Here is an 18,371-nt window from a genome sequence, read left to right as displayed (position 1 = left end):
TTTCTTTCAGCTAACAACTGTCTAGTACTTGCAGTGTTTAGGCTGTTACAGTGTGCAGCTAGCATTGCATTTAACTACACCTTTCACATGAATCATAAAACAGATTTCCAATAGCTGTAGTATTAAATTTGTCTCCTTGAATGCAGTGGAAAAAGTGACTTTCATGCTTTTCTATATGTTTACAGCAGCATAAATAACACACTGATGTGAAGTGTTTTAAGTACAGCAATGGGCTACTTTAAACAAAGTAGTGAAAATATATAACTTACAGTGTCCAGTTGTTTTGATTTCTTTCAAGGGTAAGATTTCCCCTGTCTGATTTAACTTTTAACTTTGCATAACTTAAAAAAAAAAATCCCTGTGTACTCTACCTCAAAGTGAAATGAAGTTCAAAGTCAGATGAAGGCTACATGATGAAAACAAGCATGAATAAAAACTGTGTGGTATAGCTACTTGCTTGATTTTTAGGGTTTATGGGTGTACCAAAATTTCAATCTTGGATTGCTTTAGTGTTCAAGGGCTGTCAATTCTTGTGACAAAGCAAGGTTTGAGTAGCTTCTTAAAGAAGGAATAACTTTCTACTTACTGAGAAGACTTTTTGTTAGCTAGTACCATCTGAGTCTAGTCAGAAGCCCGCAAGTACAATAGTATTTTTATTACACTCCACTAGTTGTATATTGCTATGAAATGAATCATTGCTAAAAAGCCTATTCTAGAGTTGCATCCGTCTCATGTGTTACATAAATACAGTTCATTGATTTTTGCATACAAACTGATCACTAGTTTAAACTGTCAATGTGGAAGGTAGAAAACATTTTCTTCAAATTGATTTCCATCTTTTATAGTTGAAGAATGAATATAATTTCTTTAAGGAGTGTTTGTTTTCTGGTGTATAATATATACAGATATCTGAACATTTCCTGGCTCTTCCACACTCATGGGGCCTGGGGTATTTTGTCATAAGCACTGGTTCTAGAAATTCAAAATCGTGAATGTATTAAAAGGTAGTGTTTTCGCTTAATCAAAAATGCAATCGGTGCTCTTGAATGTTCTGCTTCACTGAACCCTACAGACACCACATATGGAACCAGTAAAGGAGTACTGTTTCTTCCCTGAAATGGGCCATGCTGTTTCATTTGAAACGACATGTGTTTCTGCTGGGTGTTCTGTGGTTCTGTCTCAACAACATTACTCAGAACTCAAATACAGCAGGTATCAGCCAAGGAGCTCTCAAGTATCTGAGGGACAAATAAATCATATTTCCATGAAACACCCTTCTCTTTCAACTAGCTACATAACCATACATTTAGACATTTAATGCTTGGAAGAAGTAGTCTGAGCGGTTCACTCTTCTTAAAAATGAGAAGCCAAAGGGCTTCCAGTAAGAGCTAAATCAAAGTCACAGGAGTGAGGTTGAAGCATCTGTCTGAAATGCTCAAAAGCATCAGAATCAAACCCTTTAATTGTGTCTGTGGCTTTGGTGACCTCTAGTGTTCAATGGAGAGAATACTAGTTCAAGGTCTCAATTCCCGAGTTTTTCTTCTCATCAAAATGAGATATAGTAACATGCAGTAGTGCTGTGTCTGTGTTGGCCCCAGTATATTAGAGACACAAGGTGGGTGAGGTACACTCTGAGTTAGTTTTCCAGACTGAAAGGAGAGCTCTGTGTAAGCTCGAAAGCTTGTCTCTCTCACCAACAGAAGTAGGTCCAATAAAAGATATTACCTCACCCACCTTGTCTATATAGTAACATAATATTTTCTGATTACGGAGCCATAAATCCTAAAATACATTTTCATCTCACTATATTTGGTATGCAAAATACATTAACTACTACACATGCTACTACTGCACTACTAATCTTTGCATGAACGTCAGTAATTTCACACTACAGCCTACATATATTATATTGGTGTTTTGGTTTACTTATTTTAGTTTGCTGTTGTAAGGAGGGTTTTTTATGGGACAGAGGAAAGATATATGTTTGGGAAAATATAAAGTCATCTTTTATGAAAATAAAAAATCATGGATTTCTATAAAATCTAATTCAAAATGTTGCCATACCCTCCTGAAGCATGTAGCAGAAAACAAATTAGACAGTGAGACTTGTTTACATATAATGGTACTCACGTTTATATTGTCTCTGTCATCTACGCAACGCAAAGCGCTCCCCAAGCTTTACATACCTGGGTCACTTCCCTTACCAGTGAAAGGGAGCCACTTCTGCAGTAGCAGAGAGATGCTTTCACGACCAATGCACAGCAACACTATACAACAATTCAAGATGGATTTGAAACTACAGAGGGAATCTAGGTAGGCCACATTGTTGTTAGCCAGTTCGAATTTAGCCAGGAAAGTGGGGAGAGGTTAAGTCTTTTCTGTTGCAAAAATATCCAGTGGTCAAGAACTCAAGATTTTAGGCATTATGACACCTCCAGCTGCATAATAGTTCCTAACTTAGGACCAGATTGACCTTTCCTATGGATAGAGACATAGAGAGGAAAACTCTCACCTCATGGATTTCCTTCCAAATTGTTTAATCAAATAGGGGGAGCCTCATTGGATCAAACTGAAGTTCTACCTCCAAAACCCACAGATTCTCTGACATGACTAGAGGTAAGGACCATCTATGCTGGCCCTGGAACCCGCAAACACTTCAGCAACATGACTCTACTGGACCCCCTCATGAAGTGACCACTGGAATCCTCCTTAAAATGGGGCTCCCCAATTCAGTAAAACTTTAATAGCAATGAACTTTCCTTATGTGCAGGTCATCCCATAACTGCCTGCTGCATTGTTTCTGGCACTTCCCTCAGAAGCATCTGCCGCTGTCCACCCTTGGAGAAAGGATTCCGCACTAGATGGACAGTCTGACAATTGTACAGTTAAAATAACAAAAAGCCAGGCATCAACAAAGGTAAGGGGCCAGATCCTCGGCTGAGGTAAAATATCACAGCTCTATGAATTACAACCGAGCTACAACAACTTTTATACAAGTTGAGAATCTGGCCCAAGGTTCCAGCTGCAATGTTAACTTAGGTATCATGCATAATACGCATCCGTCAGCCTCAACAGAAGTATGCTAACTCGCTTTAACAAGAAAAAGAGGGATAGAAAATGGTACATATGGGGAATGCTGCTAAATTAATATAGTTGTTGGGACCTTGAAGGAAATCATGACTCCTATTATAGTCAATAGGAGTTTTGCCATTCATGTCAATGAAGTCAGGATTTCAGCCCTTACAGTTGTTTTTTGACTTTGTGATTTTTAACTGTGCAACCTTTGCACTGTGTTAATACTTTTTTGGCCCATAATTTCCAAGATTGTTTTTTTGTCTTTTTAAGGAAGAAATGAACAAAGGGTAAGGAAAACAATTCCCCAAGACAAGGGTAAATGCATTTGCAAAGCTTCCAAGGTCGGCCACTAGTTAATAACCAACCCACCATTCAGTAAAGCTGGTTGAAAATGTTCTATCAAAGCTTTTTTTCTAATAAATCCTTGTTCTTTTAAAAAACAAATTTGCAGGAAATTTTTGATTCATTCAAAATTTTTCAATTTGGGGGACAAAAGCCCCGCCCCCCATCCCCAAAAAACCTATAAATGTTACCAAAATGCCAAATAAATAAATAGTAATAAATAAAATATATGTTCAGTTTTTTGTTGAAAAACTAGGGGATATCTGTGAAAAGTTTTGAGAATATTATTTTTGTTTCTTTTGAATTATTTTGTGGAAAATATTTACCAGCTCTACTATTTGGGATTTAAAACTTATCTGTAAGTAATGATGAAGGAAGTGGGACATAGTCTGGAGTGATAAAATAAATCCCGTGGCATAAGATGAAGAATGAGATATATTCTAGATACTGAAAATATACACTTTATATTGATGTAGGAGATAAAAGTATTTTACACTGCGTTAGCCCAAGTAGAAAGATGTTTGGATCGATATTTGGTTCAGGCTAGAGTTCAAATTCAGGGCCAAACTACAACTAGGATTTTGATATTTGGTACTACAAATCTTGCAAGATTTTGTTCCCAAATGATGGAAACCAGTTGTTCTGATGAGATTGCTATTATTTTGAGCTGTATTAAACTTTGATCTGGGAAACAGAGCCCTTCTAGTTTTGTATTCCATTCCATCTCCAATTAAAACTGCAATAAACATTACCCTTATAATGTATTACTCTCATCATTGCAGCCAAGAAACAGAGCAGCATATAGAAGAAGTTCTTATGACATGGAATATTTTCCCACTTTTATTTTGAACATGGGATTGTTCAGATATGTCTCATTTTAGATCCTTTTGAACAAATGTGGTGACATCTGCCCACTTACATTATTAAGCTAGTGAATTAGCCGCATATTTTTTTAAAAAGAAAAGGAGTACTTGTGGCACCTTAGAGACTAACCAATTTATTTGAGCATAAGCTTTCCTTTTCTTTTTGCGAATACAGACTAACACGGCTGCTACTCTGAAACCGTATTTTTTTAAGTTAGCAGAAAAATGAGCCGTTTTAAAATTACATTAATTAGTCCTCTTCTGTCCACACAGTAACTGGCCCTATAAACCTCATTTTATAGATCTTCTGTGCCATAATTGTTTGTCTTTTATTTTGAAAATAGGTATACGTGCATTATGTGGTATGAGTATAATATACTCCATATTTTTTCCACAAAAAAAGACAAACTGAGCTCTAATTCTACAGTGCCTCTCATTTCAGTAACCTCTTAGAGGGTTATAGGAAAACAGCCGCCATCATTTTGTGGCAAACGTCAGCTACCCACATAAAAAAACAAAGTTAACGTAAGGTTTTGACGTGGCTTCACGATGAGTTTGGGTGGGTATGGCCCTGTCTACACTGGAAGTTTTATCTTTGCTAGGAAATTACTTTATTACAACAGAGGTCTGCAAACGCTTTCTGCCTATGTGGGCTAAACAACTGGCTGAGTCAGTGTAGACCAGGCAAAACTGCTGTTTTTAAAACAGTAATAGAACATTTTTAAACTAGTGCCCTAAGAGACTAATGGCCTAGCTTCAAAGGACTTTAATGTTACCGTTACTGATGGAAGAACAAACAGCTCTTAGCTTGCTGAAAAACATCTGAGCATGTGTCAGAGTAAGGGAGTGCAGCGAGAGGGTGACAAGAAACCTTCTGCCAGCAGTGTACACCAGGCCCAATCCATTTGCACCCTTGCAGACCATAAATGCTAGGTTAAAATCAATGTCAGGCAAGTCCAAGCCAATTATATGACTTGATTTCTGATGTAATATGGTGATTATGGGCAGTGAATGTAAGCAATCTAGCCACAGCATTTAAATCAGCGTGCAGTTTATGTATGGGTTTAGCAAGAGAGACAAAATAAAGTAATTTGCAATAGTCTAATAAAAAGACTATATAGTATTGGATGAGTGAACTGGTTTTATTTTAAAGGAATATGACCAGCTAGAATCTTAGCCAAACACAAACCAGAACAATTTGCAAGGCTCAGAAACCTTAAGATAAATAGCTTGGTGCCCTACTTGATCCACGAATGTTCTGCCCTATTTGGCTTCTCTGCTACATAGAGATCTCATACAATTTGTGCTGGGCTCATGGGATAGTAAGTCTCTGGGGAGATTGAACTTGTTGCTATCTTTTAATATTATGATCTTTAGTGGTTCTTTGGCATCAGAAAAACAGTACATTCTCTGGCACTTCTGACCCAGGAGCGAACTGCTATCCTTCCAAGGAGTCTAGACAGTGTTAAAACCTTGAACTCGAGGAGCTTTTGCCTAATTCTCCCCTAAGTGAAGGGTTTGGAGAGGGGCATGGAAGGGTAGGGTGTGGGATGTGAGGGAAGCGGACTTGCAGTAGAAGTGGATCCACAGATTCCCATGGATCCCTATGATGCATCCTCCCACCCAACCAGCTAACTGGCCTCCTTCCATTACCATGACCGCACAGCTCAAAAGGGAGCCATGTTGTTTTTGCCTATTTATCGGGACCCTAACCCCCATTCCCTGTGAGAATTACTGTTAGTCCCATCAGCAGTAAATTACAAGTGGATTTTCACTCAATAAACCACCAGTTATCTAGCATGCCATTGAGAGTGGCTGCTCCTCTGCTCGACCGTGGCTCAAAGCAGTAGAGGCCTGGCCTTGACAAAGTTAGAGCACTGGTATCTTCATGGCCTCTGAAGGCAGGAGGGAATACTCATTGGAGATGCTGCTCTACCCCTTCCACAGTTTTCAAGTTTTCTCTGCCATATTTTGTTGTTCTAAATAGCAGAGTATGTCCCCAAATTTGAAACGAGCAGCTTTCAGAACCTGTCCGAGACATCCAAACTTGCTAAGCCCCATTTTCATTATTGTATTATGGTTACCTTGGTGCCAGAAGCTGGGAATGGGTGACAGGGGATGGATCACTTGATGATTACCTGTTCTGTTCATTCCCTCTGGGGTACCTGGCATTGGCCACTGTCGGAAGACAGGATATTGGGTTAGATGGACCTTTGGTCTGATCCAGTATGGCCATTGTTATATTCTTATGGTAACAGAACAGGGATTGCAGAATAACTGCTAGGGTTTAAATTAATTAAAATACATTAGGAAAAGGTTAAATCCAAGAGTGTTGCAGTCATCATGAGAAAATATCCCTCAAACATTTCTTCTAAACATCTGGGAAATCTTAGCTTTAAAATAGTACAGCAGGCACAATGGAAAATCCTTGAGGGAGATGTCAGTTCTGATTTCACATCTGTTTGAAATCCTGTATTTTGTTTGTTTTCTCTGGAGTTTTGAATTTGACAGCAACAGATATCTTAAAATAACTGACATGCTAGCTGTCAGCCTCTCCTTAACTTGCAGTCAATAGTGATTGAAGCATATCACAGCCTGGGGATGAAATGGGTACATATAAAAATCCGACATTTCTCCTTTTGCAAATTAGGCTTGGCAATAAATTCAAACTACTACATTCAGTTTGTGAACTGAGATGAGTTGGGCCAGTTTAAGATAATCATTAGGGCACGATCTGTGTGAGACTTTTGTTACATCAGCCAAAATTTTCACCAGGTTTGGGGGTTTGTTTTGAACACAAAATTTGGCACTGTTTTACTGAAACCAGCTTGGCAAACCTTTTGAATAACTTGAACTATATTTCAGACTTAGTTTTGATTATATCTGGGCCTATTTTCAAATCTTCCCTTTCCATAGGCAGTTGAGCAGGATCTATCACATCTACCACAATACAAATAAATAATAATGATTTCTACATGAAACCACACCAAATCGTTGGCTTCAGCTAAGTTTGGCTTTGAGTTTGGGGTGAGTTTGAATGTAAAATTCAGAGTGAAACTCCTCAGGAATAACCCCAGGTTAAAAGAAACAAACAAACAAACAAAGCATAAAAGGTTCAAACCCATTGTGAACCACAGGACTGAGTTTTATACGGCTCCAGTTAGGGCTCAGTCCTTTTCTTCAAAGTGCAACATGGACAGTCTGTGTTTCCAGGAAAAGCAGAAACTGCTTATGTATGCTTAATATGGCTCATAAAGAATAAAAACTTGTCCAACCCTCATTCCAAACTGAAAGAAGAGCCACATCTAAGCTCTTGGCTAGGTTTCCAACCATTTGTTGAAACTCCTTTGTTCTTCCCAAAAATCTTCCTCCAATAATTTTGCTGAAATCCCTCTTATGGTCTCAGTGGACCTGGCAATCTCTGCTTGATCAACTCTTGTCCTTAGCTCTCCTGAATCTGTTACTTCACTTGAGTCAGAAGAGTAGCAATGCGTTCTGGGATACACTGACCCAGAGAACTCATGAACATGAGATTTGACTAGAGAAGTCAGGCAGAGCCCAGCAGGAAAAGCTCCAGACCTGATACGTGACCCAGAGTTTTAAATTAATAAAGTATTTTTAGAAGAGTTTGAGTGGTGCTTTCATAGCATACATTAAAACAATTTCTTAAATAATAGCCTCATGCTCTTCATGTAGAAATTATTTAATGTACAGGCAGGTGTGTGAGAGGTACTCTGGGGACCCGATACTCCTCTCTTTTATGCTAGTTTCACATGAATGAAACTCCATTGACTTCACTGGAGTCATTCCTGATTTACAATGGTGTGACTGTACTTACTATTGTTCAGTATTCTAGTTCTTTTTAAAATAATTCTCAGATAGGAACTTACCTTGGTTCACCCTTTACCATCTTCCATTTCCTTGTATGTTGGTTAAAGCAATGGTACAGAGAGACCTAAAATACATGGAGCTACACGTGGGGTTATTCTCTGGTACAAAAAGTAGAGGGTGTTAAAATACATGGCAACAGTCCCCAAATCTGAGATGGGACCTTTATTTGCCTCCCGCTCTCTTGAAGGCCCTTTTGTTTAATCTGGGTTTCATGACTTGGGGCCAGCAAAGAGGGCAAGGAACCACTTCTTTCCACTTCCTGATCCCACTCAGTTCTGGGTGGATTTCCGAGTGAGAATCCACCTAGGAGTCATTGCTAGTCAAACTAGACATAACTCCCTCTACATGCTGCAGCCAACCTCCCACACGAAGGGAAGAGGGAAGCTTAGGGAACAGTGCAGAAAGCCTTAGCTTCTCTGTAGTGACTTCCGTGGGTGTCCCAATATCTGTTTATTTCTGCTAAATCCCACTGCTAGTTCCACAGTGGGGCAAACCCTGCTCTTCTAGCGGAATGATTCTGAGGAAACTCAGTGTAGATATCCATGAACTTTTGTAGCCAACTATGGGGAAAAAAACTGTGTAAAGTCTTATGAAGGAGAGAGTGTAAAAGAGCACAGTTTGTATGACTCAATCTGTAATAGAAGCCATCTTAACCTGCCCTACTGGGAGTATTCTAGTGCAAAGGCAGTTGGCAGGGATGGGTGTGAGGGGCTCACTTTACTCTTAAAGATGTGGCACATAGAAATCCGCCTTACAATTACATAGCTACATACAGTACAGTTTCAAAGTTGAATGGTTGACACTTTTCTCAGTAATAAATGTCTCATTACCAATCTGCCACTAGAGGTCATTCTCCAACTCCAAATCACAAACAGTAACGTAGGTGTAGCAATGTATGTATGTTTTTCTTTGTATGCGTCCAAAAGGGGTTCACAGATCTGTCTGAACAATCTCATTTTGTTACAGAGCCGGGCAATCATTCTTCAGTTGTCATAAAATGCAACCACAAATTTTGCTAAAGGGGGCTAACTGGCTCACATGATTGATGATGTACTATTTTCTTCCCCCACTGTCACTGATGTATATCTAGTCCATGTTGTTAGTGACTGAAAGTCTTTATATGATGACTGTTTCATGGAAATGATCTTGGAGGTGGCCCTCCACGGGTCACCTTTGAGGCAAGTTTTTGGAGCACCCTGGGGATACCTACCTGCTTTGTAGTTAAATAGATACATTTATTTTCAGGAGTTTGTTGCTAAGCAAAGGAGTTCCAGTATTAATCATTAATAGTAAATTCATTAACAAATTCAATAACAAATTCAGTTACTTATTGCACAGGTTTCCCTTCACTATGGTCCAATTTCTGAAGATATTTCTTTCGAGTTAGAGAGGAGGAGGACTCAACTATTTGGTGTCTGCTTTATAACATCCTATTGTCCATACACTAACCACTGAACATTCATCAGTATATCATATCCCACAACCTAAGGTACCCTGGCGGCACCACATCTCCCCAAACAAGATTATATTATATATTCATAGATTCCAAGGCCAGAAGAGACCATTGTGATCACCTAGTCAGACCTCCTGCATAATGCAGGCCAGAGAACTTCCCCCGAACAATTCCTAGAGCAGATCTTCTGGAAGAAGATCCAAACTTGATTTAAAAGTTTTGAGTGATGGAAAATCCACCATGACCTTTGGCAAATTGTTCCAGTGGTTAATTATTCTCACTGTTAAAAATTTACTTCTTATTTCCAGTCTGAATTTGTCTAGCTTCAACTTCCATCCATTGGAACATGTGATACCTTTCTTTGCTAGATTGAAGAGCCCATTATTAGCTATTCCTCAAGTAGATACCGACACACTGTAATCAAGTCACCCCTTAACCAATGCCGACTTCTTCCTCGATTGTGACTTTTTGGGCACCTAATAAGGTGTTCTTCAATTATTCCCAATCATTCACATTTTTCTGATTAAATTCTTTCTCCCAGCTGATTGGCTCATAATTGTTTTCAGCTTTGTGAAATTGGCTCGATTAAAGTACCAGGTGTATATATATTACTGGTCTGAACTTTATTCTGCTTGCACATTATAAATGTGATCAAGATCATTTATACCTAAGCTACCATTTTTTTAGTTCAGTGATCAGTTCCTCTCTATCTGTTAGTACAGGACCTAATAAAGAATTCCCTTGTGTTGGCTGCAACACTTTTTTGAGTTAGGAAATTGTTATCTATAATGTTTAACAATTCCAAAAATGTTTTAGTACTGGCAGCATGAGATCTCTGAAGTTTTAGGAGCAAAGAAGGCTACTTGTAGGGACTGGGAACAAACCACACAGCAGGGACTGAATCCTATGGCCTAGGCTCCTTGTGGTTGGATGTTTTTCTTTGACTGGCTTGCACTGGCAGCTCAGACTTCAGGGATGGACTCCTAGGATGAAATAGTGACACCACTGAAGTCCATAGCAAAATTCTTATTGATTTCAATACAGCCAGGTTTACACTCCTGGAGAGTGGGGCCTTTGACCTACTCCTCCGGCAACCAGTCTCCTTCCAGTTCCCAGGTTCTGGATCTGGGCTTGTGGCCAAAATTACTTCTGAATCAAAACTAAGTTTAGGTCTGGTGATCTAAAAGCTACTGAGGTAGGCAGCTTTGCATTTACTTCTGGTTTGCAGTGTCTTAGATGGGAGGGCTCAGGACATTGGAAGTGAGATGGGAAAATCCAGCCCACCTGAGTGTCCAGTACTGATGTTACAATCTGATGGACTATAACAGAGATGGGCAAACTATGGCCCGCGGGCCACATCCAGCCCACGGGACCATCCTGCCCGGCCCCTGAACTCCTGGCCCGGGAGGCTAGCCCCCGGCCCCTACCGTGCTGTCCTCCTCCCCCTGCAGCCATGCAGGCAGCACTCCGGGCAGTGGGGCTGCACACTCATGCAGGGCAGCGTGGCAGCGTGCCTCGCTCCAGCGCAGCTCCCAGACATGCTGCTCTGAGTGGCATCGTAAGGGGGCTGGGGCTGAGGGGTTGGATAAGGGGCAAGGGGTTCTGGGGGGCAGTCAGGGAGCGGGAGGGAGGGGGCTGGATAGGGGGTGGAGTCCCGGGGGAGGCAGTTAGGGGTGTGAGGTCCCAGGAGGGGGCGGTCAGGGGACGGGGAACAGGGGGCGGTTGGATAGGGCAGAGGTTCTGAGGGGGGGCAGTCAGGGGATAGGGAGTGGGGGTGGTTAGATAGGGGGTGGAGTCCCAGGGGGCTGTTAGGGGTGGGGGTTCCAGAGGGGATGGTCAGGGGTCAAGGAGCGGGAGCGGGGGCTGGATGGGTGGAGGGTTCTGAGGGGGGCAGGAAGTGGGAGGTGGTGGATAGGGGGCGGAGGCCGGGCCGGGCTTTTGGGGAGGCACAGCCTTCCCTACCTGGGCCTCCATACAGTTTCACACCCCAATGTGGCCCTCAGGCCAAAAAGTTTGCCCACCCCTGTACTATAATCTCAGTCAAGTTCCCAGTGGACAGATGTCCACATAACAATGAGTGCCCTTTATCTGACAGAGAACATCCTATTACACCAGGATCTGCTACTATGGTCATCATTATAGTAGGAAGCCTAGAATAATTCTCTGCAAAATCCCACAATAATGGAAACCCCATCCCTGTAATATAAAAGCAAAGCAAAACCAGTGCAGTTCTATGTCATTTAGGATAGATTTTATTTGATATAATTTTGCTTGATTTCAAAGATTCAATGCTTCAGCGCAAAATACTTTTTCTCAGGTGGCTCTTTGAAAAAATTCCTAGAAAGAGTAGTGGTGAAAGCAGGGGAGTTAGGTCTAAAGACATCACATGAAAAGCCAAAGCCAATGCCTAAGTCTGTTGTAAAGGCAAAAATATCGCTACCCAAATCGCAGGTGGCATTGGTGTGCATTGTACACTTCAAATACGCGACTAGTATCACTGCAAGGGACTTTAAATATCAGTTAGAGATCCAACATAGAACTGGACTAGCGACTGCTGCTCTCGTGACATTCAGCCACATCTGGAGAAACAAAGGTATTACCATGTAGTGTAAACTGAAATTGCTGTAGTCTTTTGTTGTTAGCCTCTTGCTGTATGCATGGGAGACATGGAAGTTAAGCAAACAGGACATTAAGAGGTTTTCTGCCTTTGAATTGAAATGCTGCAGGCAATGCATGTTAGCTATATCTCCCACAGGACAAACGAAGAGATAATCGCCTGAATTTACAGCATAACTGGACACCTGACATCAAGATGATCAAACAAAGAAAACTTCAGTTTGTGGGACATGCGGGTTGAAGGAGCGGAGGAAGATTGCCAAAGCAAGTGTTGTAGGGGCTGGTGCCAGCGGCAAGGGATACCTGAAGGGGGCACTCAATGTGGCTGGATGTGGGATGGTGTGTTTCTCATAGCTGTGTGAAGTCTGCCAAACATGAAGGAAGACTGCTGGCCAGTGACTCTCATGTATTGTGTGTATTGCTCACTGCGATGTGAGTCTATGGTACTTTGCACTACGAGATAATGTGTGTGGATATGTGTTCCTTGAAGCAGGAGTGCTAGAAATACAGCAGTGTTCTATTCCTTTTAAATATATTGCTCCAAAATGGAGGAAAATTATGAGTAAACAAAACAAAATAAAAACCACTTTGTAAGAAAGGAGATGCAGAAGGGCCCTGCACATGTGGAGGAAGGTTTATAAGGTAGCATCCCACGGCATAAGCACTAGCCCCACCCCTCTGTGGCTCCGACATGGAATCTGAGCTCCGCGGAACTAGGTGCTAGCTAAGTGGGTAGGGGGTGTAGTCACAAGACAGTTTCTATGGGTTTTTTCTGTTCTTGGGGCAGCTCCGAGCAGAGATAACACCATAGTTTGACAAACTATGCAGGAGGTGTGGTGGGTAGCAGGTGAAAGAAAAACCAGTGGCAGCATGCCAGGGTAGACTGCTGTTCTATCTGTGTTGTAGGGGTAGTTTAGAGGAAACATATGCTGAGATCCACAAAAACTGAGATTCCCCCTTTATTTTCCCTCATGGATCCTCAGCCTCTGCAAGAAGAGATGTCTATGCCCCTGCTGAGCATTCCATTCTGCCCCCAAACTTTCCTGGAGGGGATGATGTGACAAGCAATGACTCAAAAAAGACCATGCAGTGATATGGATCAGTGTTTCATTTCACGCAGGCCATCAGACCCACCAAGGAATCTGGCTCAAAAAAGGGAGCATATGTCCATTAATGTCTGCTCATGGCCATGGTATCCAATTGCTGCGAGAGATTTTTGTTGTGGAACCGTGGGCATGAACATCTTACACTAGAGACTATCTCAACAAACAGGTTTGATCTTTGTGGATACCAGGGCTTTCGTAGCACTGTAACTGGGGATTCTATTGTATTTGAACTTGAGTGAACAGCCTACTTCTTTGTGTCTTCCTGCACTTTTTCTGTATTCCCTTGTGTTTGGATACCTATTTTATCCCTGTGTTTTCTCTCTTCATTTATATTTGGATGTTTTCTAAGTTCATAAAACAGAAATTGTTAAGATGTAATAAAGTTAAAAAACCCTAACCTGTTGAAGACTAATTAACTATAGATTTAGTGCATACTGGAAATTTTCTGGATGATTTGCTTGCCATTTATTTTAATTATAGTAAAACCTTTTTAAGGGACCACTCAGGCAACAAGAAATAGCTTGTGGTGGTCTTCTAATAAAACCTGAGCAGCACGTATTCCATTATATCTGCAGACGCTTTGGAGCTGTCTCTTAAGACAGGAGGTTACCTAATAAGAGTGGTCTTGTGCACTGGCTTCACAGTCGTTATCTAGAATCAAGCATAAATAAAGTATAAACTAAAATGAAAGTGGTTTCTAATTTATGTACTGAGTTATTTGTACATTCATGTCTTAGCTGTTGTCTTATGTCTAAACAGAAAATTTCAATGAAGGTATTTTAAAAATACTAACTAGATCCGTGTCTCATGTTATGTTAGCACTTAAAAATTTCACCTCAGTATACTAAATTGTGGCTGAAATTTTCAAACTTTGTTCCCAGTGTTATGTTCCTTAGTCTGAAAAATCTGCTGCTGCTATTTAAAAGGAGATAATTACTTATAATGCTGTAGATGCAAGGACTCTGAAGGCAGGTAGTTGAGTTATTTTTTCCATTTTATTTTAAAAAATACAGACATGTGCCAGGATGTCTTACTGCAGAGTTGGTGTTCTGACCTGATAAAGAAGTGACCTTATCACAAAAAGAGCAGTTGAGCACCAATAGTTATTCTGGATGCTAGAGAAGCTTGTTCTCCCATTAAAAGGTTCTGATCATGTGTTAGTACTGGAATCACAATGCCTTCTGGGATTCACAGACTTGCCCAGATTCATGTTACCTAGGTTTGTTCATTAACCAGAATTACACTGGAACAATGCAGACAAAGGTGACACTTTCCACTATTCAGTGGCATGGGTCCTTTGTGAGGAAAGAATAGGAATAAAGACATGAGGTGGATTTACGCATTAATGAACTCCTCATTTATCCCATTTCTGCAAAGAGATTCATAGGAACACGGGGGTCTTTCCACATAGATTTCTTTTCAGGATCAGTGCCTGCTTTTAGCTTAGACAATACACTCATGTACAGGGGTCATGTGTTCTTTACATGGGACAACACTGGTGTCAGGATAAAGTGCACATTTCAGTCATGTGGTTTGCTTCCAGTTTTATGGTTATTATAAACCAAGTCTCCTCCTGCTGAATCCCCTGCCCATCACAAATGCCCGGTGATGTCAGAGGGAGCTCTAAGGCCCTAAATTCTACAAATCACTTCAGCATGTGCTTAATTTTGGGCACACAGATCAATTTGTGACCCTGTTATTCCCACCGGTGAATATTTACTCTCATGAATAGTACCAGTGAAGACAATGGATGCTATTTGTGTGACTAACTTCTTACCAGTGGAAATAAGGGGCTTGCAGTCTGACCCATAATTAGCCAAGTTGATTACAATGGGACTGCTTATGTGCTTAAAGTTAAGCACATGCTCAAGTGCTTTACTGCATAGGGGCCTAAGTGTCAGGAATATAAGGTCAGACACACCCTCTAATTCATCTTGCACTGGTGACCAGTTATTTACATAAGGATTTGTAACAGCTCAATAGAAGTTTATATATTTGAAAGTTTTATGAGTAAGAAATTTAATGAACATTAGCATTTTTTCACTGATTTTCCATGTAACTCTGATACATGAATCTCTCATGAAATTGTACATGTAAAGAATGAGATCCTGCAAAGTAATCTTGGGGAAGAGGAGACTCCTAGTTCGTGTTCTGACTTCAGCGGGACTTTGCACATTAGTAAGTGGTAATTATTACTTGAAGGCCCTTAAATAGTATCACATACTGTAGAGGTAGCATTTTATGAGACACCAAATAATCACTGAGACACAGTTGCTTTTCTGTTCTGCATTTTGTAGCTGTTTGGTTTCATCCACTCTCACTTTATCAGTCCAAAACAGGAGCTCACAAGTAAGAGTCTCCAGCACAGTTCACGTGCAATTTTCAGAAATGACGTGAAGGAACATTTCTTGGAACATCTAATCCTGCATCACACATTTTTACTCGTAGTTGTTCCTAATGGCACTGAATACTGGGAAGTTGCTCTTTTTTGTACCCTTTCCTCCAAGAGATCTTGGAGTTGTGGATAGTTCTCTGAAAACATCCACTCAATGTGCAGCGGCAGTGAAAAAGCGAACAGAATGCTGGGAATAATTAAGAAAGGGATAGATAATAGGACAGAAAATATCATGTTGCCTCTATATAAATCCATGGTACTCCCACATCTTGAACACTGTGTGCAGATGTGGTCGCCCCATCTCAAAAAAGATATATTGGAATTGGAAAAGGTTCAGAAAATGGCAACAAAAATTATTAGAGGTATGGAACAGCTTCCGTATGAAGAGAGATTAATAAGACTGGGACTTTTCAGCTTGGAAAAGAGACGGCTAAGGGGAGATATGATTGAGGTCTATAAAATCATGACTGGTATAGAGAAAGAGATAAGGAAGTGTTGTTTACTACTTCTCATAACACAAGAACTAGGGGTCACCAAATAAAATTAATAGGCAGCAGGTTTACAACAAATAAAAGGAAGTATTTCTTCACACAACACACAGTCAACCTGTGGAACTCCTTGCCAGAGGATGTTGTGAAGGCCAAGATCATAACAGAGTTCAAAAAAGAAGGAGATAAATTCATGAAGGATAGGTCCATCAATGGCTATTAGCCAGGATGGGCAGCAATGGTGTCCCTAGCCTCTGTTTGCCAGAAGCTGGGAGTAAGCAACAGGCGAGATCACTTGATGATTGCCCATTTTGTTCTCTCTGAGGCACCTGACACTGGCCACTGTCGGAAGACAGGATACTGGGCTAGATGGATCTTTGGTCTGACCCAGTATGTTCTTATGTTCTAATTCTAGTAAAATCATAGTGCTGTAAGTTTGGGCAGATGTGTGAACTCCCCCAGATGTTTTTTTCTGAACAGCTATGTTGACTTGAACTATGTTCAATTCTGACATTTTAAAAGATACAAACATAGAGCCCAGCAGTCCCAGAGCATGGCACTCCGTGATGTGGCACTGCAGTCACCCCAATTCATTTGCTCCCATTCTTGGTTTTCTAGCCACCCATTCCCTCTCTTGTGGGCTGAATAATTGAGCCCTTACACAATAAATATAATTCCCCCAGCCTTCCCCTTCCCCCCCCCCAACTTCAGGGCTTTCAATATATCCTGGCTTCAGGCTCTGGCTCTCTTTCAGCTCCCCACTTGCTTCTGAGCAAGGGAGCTCTGATGGTCTCGCTTGGAGAGGCCTACTCCTGGGATAATTCCTACCCCTTTCCCTGGGCTCAGACTCCTTCTCTTGGGACAAGGTCTCCACAACCCTCCTTCTTGGGGCTGTGTTTGAATCCCAGCCATTGATCTTGTCAGAAGAAGGCTTTTCTTCTGACTCTAGGTTTTCATTGACTGAGCTCAGAACACTTCTTTTTAATCCTTAATGGTAGTCACATGATTCAGGCACCTGACCTTCCGCCCCATCCCATTTTAGTCAGGTGATCTTTACAAGATCTACATGTTCTTAAAGGGCACATACTTTGGAATGGGACTGGCTTGTCCAATAGCCCATTACCCTTTTAGGATCTGTATATTCAATGGAGGTCATTGATGGTAGATTATTGTGAGATGCTGCTGGGAACAGTCCTCCAACAGAAGTATCCTGAATCATGAGAGATACTGTTCATCCCTTGAGTATAGGGATCAAATTTCCACACAAACAATCATACAGCTGTGCACCAAGACAGCAGGATCTACATCTCCTGTACTGAAGTCTTGAGATTGCTCTTGCACGACAAGCTCCCACCTTCGCCTACCTGGGCATGGCTGGTGAACATGTGGGTGCATTTGAGCTCAAATTCAGAAGCAAGCAAGAGAAAGTGGCCAATTTTTTGAAATTTTTAGAAATTTGCTAATGGCCAAATTTCATATTCTCTGAATTTGCCTGCACCCCCCGATATGTACCCCAACTCACTGAAAATCAAATGGCATTCTGTACACGCAGCATATAGCTGGGCTAGAATTACTGCCTTGTCTTTGGGCCTATCATTAGTTTCTACAGCTACACTTTTTGGAAGAGGCAATTCCTGTTTTTCAAACATTTAGGCCCTTCCAGTTTGTTCTGCATAGGATATCCATGCACCTAGGGAGCTCTATCTTGGGGGATACGAGTACACATGCATGTTTGCATTTTTTGAAAATTTAATCCCAAACATTTTTTGTTGTATTGTCAGCACATGCACACGTCTCAATAAAAGGGTTTGCTTTACTGCCTGAGTTTATCGCAGTTTTATTTGAAGATGCTGCACGGGCTGTGTTCTAACCCAGACTGAGTCCATGTCCCTAAATCAGCGCAGCTGGAAAACTGGGCCAAAATTCTGGGAGGCACTCAGATCCCACCCATAGAAGGCCCTAGATAGTTAGATTAGAAAGATTAGTAATATCAACTGCTATACCTGAGCTGAACTTTCTAGTGTGGATGCAGGAGGTATTTTTAAACCCTTTATAGATAAATATATTAATTATTTTCATGAAATGCAGAATATTTTGGAAGGGACTGTGGTCCAGTGATTAGCTCAAGGGACTGCAATTGTT

General features: G+C 41.0%; 1 long non-coding RNA gene across 1 annotated transcript in view; it reads left to right on the top strand.

Annotated features, from left to right (window-relative positions):
• Positions 1-13,144, top strand: part of LOC141986447 (uncharacterized) — a 63,643-nt gene extending 50,499 nt beyond the window's left edge. The window contains exons 2-3 of the long non-coding RNA XR_012639283.1: positions 2,771-2,917; positions 12,380-13,144. This is a non-coding gene — a long non-coding RNA (uncharacterized LOC141986447). The remainder of the gene's footprint in view (positions 1-2,770; positions 2,918-12,379) is intronic.
• The last annotated feature ends 5,227 nt before the right edge of the window (positions 13,145-18,371 follow it).

Source organism: Natator depressus, chromosome 4, assembly GCF_965152275.1.
Source record: "Natator depressus isolate rNatDep1 chromosome 4, rNatDep2.hap1, whole genome shotgun sequence".
NCBI lineage: Eukaryota > Metazoa > Chordata > Testudines > Cheloniidae > Natator > Natator depressus.
The sequence above is the reverse complement of the archived record's forward strand: the minus strand, read 5'-3'. Positions and strand labels throughout refer to the sequence as shown.